Consider the following 2,837-nt stretch of genomic DNA (forward strand, 5'->3'; position numbering starts at 1 on the left):
CTGCCCGGCCTGGGGCCCCGCAGGCTGGGGTAAAGTCCCTGCCTGCCCAGCCTGGGGCCCTCCAGGCTAGGGTAAAGTCCCTGACTGCCAGGGCTGGGGCCCCGCAGGCTAACACTAAGTGCCTGGCTGCCTGGGCTGGGGCTCCGCAGGCTAACGCTAAGTCCCTGGCTGCCTGGGCTGGGTCCCCGCAGGCTGGGGCTGGGTGCCTGGCTGCCCGGGCTGGGGCCCCGGAGGCTGGTGCTGGGTGCTGCCTGCCAGGGCTGGGGCTCCGCAGGCTAATGCTAAGTCCCTGCCTGCCTGGGCTGGGGCCCCGCAGGCCGTGTATAAGTCCCTGGCTGCCTGGACTGGGGCCCCGCAGGCTAGGGTAAAGTCCCTGACTGCCTGGACTGGGGCTCCGCAGGCTGGGGCTGGGTGCCTGGCTGCCTGGGCTGGGGCCCCCCAGGCTGGGTGTAAGTGCCTGGCTGCCTGGACTGGGGCCCCCCAGGCTGGGTGTAAGTCCCTGGCTGCCTGGGCTGGGGCCCTGAGGGCTGGGTGTAAGTGCCTGGCTGCCTGGGCTGGGGCTCCGCAGGCTAATGCTAAGTCCCTGGCTGCCTGGGCTGGGGCTCCGCAGGCTAATGCTAAGTCCCTGGCTGCCTGGGCTGGGGCTCCGCAGGCTAACGCTAAGTCCCTGGCTGCCTGGGCTGGGGCCCCCCAGGCTGGGGCTGGGTGCCTGGCTGCCCAGCCTGGGGCCCCGCAAGCTGGGGTAAAGTCCCTGCCTGCCCAGCGTGGGGCCCTCCAGGCTAGGGTAAAGTCCCTGACTGCCAGGGCTGGGGCTCCGCAGGCTAATGCTAAGTCCCTGGCTGCCCTGGCTGGGGCCCCCCCAGGCTGGGGCTGGGTGCCTGGCTGTCTGGGCTGGGGCCCCGCAGCCTGGGTGTAAGTGCCTGGCTGCCCTGGCTGGGGCTCCGCAGGCTAATGCTAAGTCCCTGGCTGCCTGGGCTGGGGCCCCGCAGGCTGGGGCTGGGTGCCTGGCTGCCCGGGCTGGGGCCCCCCAGGCTGGGTGTAAGTGCCTGGCTGCCTGGACTGGGGCCCTGAGGGCTGGGTGTAAGTGCCTGGCTGCCTGGGCTGGGGCTCCGCAGGCTAATGCTAAGTCCCTGGCTGCCAGGGCTGGGGCTCCGCAGGCTAATGCTAAGTCTCTGGCTGTCTGGGCTGGGGCCCCGCAGGCTGGGGCTGGGTGCCTGGCTGCCTGGACTGGGGCCCCGCAGCCTGGGTGTAAGTGCCTGGCTGCCCTGGCTGGGGCCCCGCAGGCTGGGGCTGGGTGCTGCCTGCCAGGGCTGGGGCTCTGCAGGCTAATGCTAAGTCCCTGGCTGCCTGGGCTGGGGCCCCGCAGGCTGGGGCTGGGTGCCTGGCTGCCCGGGCTGGGGCCCCCCAGGGCTGGGTGTAAGTCCCTGGCTGCCTGGGCTGGGGCCCCCCAGGCTGGGGCTGGCTGCCTGGCTGCCTGGGCTGGGCCCCCGCAGCCTGGGTATAAGTCCCTGGCTGCCCGGGCTGGGCCCCCCCAGGCTGGGGCTGGGTGCCTGGCTGTCTGTGCTGGGGCCCCGCAGCCTGGGTGTAAGTGCCTGGCTGCCCTGGCTGGGGCCCTCCAGGCTAGGGTAAAGTCCCTGACTGCCAGGGCTGGGGCCCCGCAGGCTGGGGCTGGGGCTGGGTGCCTGGCTGCCTGGGCTGGGGCCCCGCAGCCTGGGTATAAGTCCCTGGCTGCCTGGGCTGGGGCTCCGCAGGCTAACGCTAAGTGCCTGGCTGCCTGGACTGGGGCCCTGAGGGCTGGGTGTAAGTCCCTGGCTGCCCGGCCTGGGGCCCCGCAGGCTGGGGTAAAGTCCCTGCCTGCCCAGCCTGGGGCCCCCCAGGCTGGGGCTGGGTGCCTGGCTGCCTGGGCTGGGGCCCCGCAGGCCGTGTATAAGTCCCTGGCTGCCTGGACTGGGGCCCCGCAGGCTAGGGTAAAGTCCCTGACTGCCTGGACTGGGGCTCCGCAGGCTGGGGCTGGGTGCCTGGCTGCCTGGGCTGGGGCCCCCCAGGCTGGGTGTAAGTCCCTGGCTGCCTGGACTGGGGCCCCGCAGGCTAGGGTAAAGTCCCTGACTGCCTGGACTGGGGCTCCGCAGGCTGGGGCTGGGTGCCTGGCTGCCTGGGCTGGGGCCCCCCAGGCTGGGTGTAAGTGCCTGGCTGCCTGGACTGGGGCCCTGAGGGCTGGGTGTAAGTCCCTGGCTGCCCGGCCTGGGGCCCCGCAGGCTGGGGTAAAGTCCCTGCCTGCCCAGCCTGGGGCCCTCCAGGCTAGGGTAAAGTCCCTGACTGCCAGGGCTGGGGCCCCGCAGGCTAACACTAAGTGCCTGGCTGCCTGGGCTGGGGCTCCGCAGGCTAACGCTAAGTCCCTGGCTGCCTGGGCTGGGTCCCCGCAGGCTGGTGCTGGGTGCTGCCTGCCAGGGCTGGGGCCCCGCAGGCCGTGTATAAGTCCCTGGCTGCCTGGACTGGGGCCCCGCAGGCTAGGGTAAAGTCCCTGACTGCCTGGACTGGGGCTCCGCAGGCCGTGTATAAGTCCCTGGCTGCCTGGACTGGGGCCCCGCAGGCTAGGGTAAAGTCCCTGACTGCCTGGACTGGGGCTCCGCAGGCTGGGGCTGGGTGCCTGGCTGCCTGGGCTGGGGCCCCCCAGGCTGGGTGTAAGTGCCTGGCTGCCTGGACTGGGGCCCCCCAGGCTGGGTGTAAGTCCCTGGCTGCCTGGGCTGGGGCCCTGAGGGCTGGGTGTAAGTGCCTGGCTGCCTGGGCTGGGGCTCCGCAGGCTAATGCTAAGTCCCTGGCTGCCAGGGCTGGGGCTC

Source organism: Antennarius striatus, unplaced genomic scaffold (assembly GCF_040054535.1).
Source record: "Antennarius striatus isolate MH-2024 unplaced genomic scaffold, ASM4005453v1 scaffold_28, whole genome shotgun sequence".
In the NCBI taxonomy this organism is placed as follows: Eukaryota; Metazoa; Chordata; class Actinopteri; order Lophiiformes; family Antennariidae; genus Antennarius; species Antennarius striatus.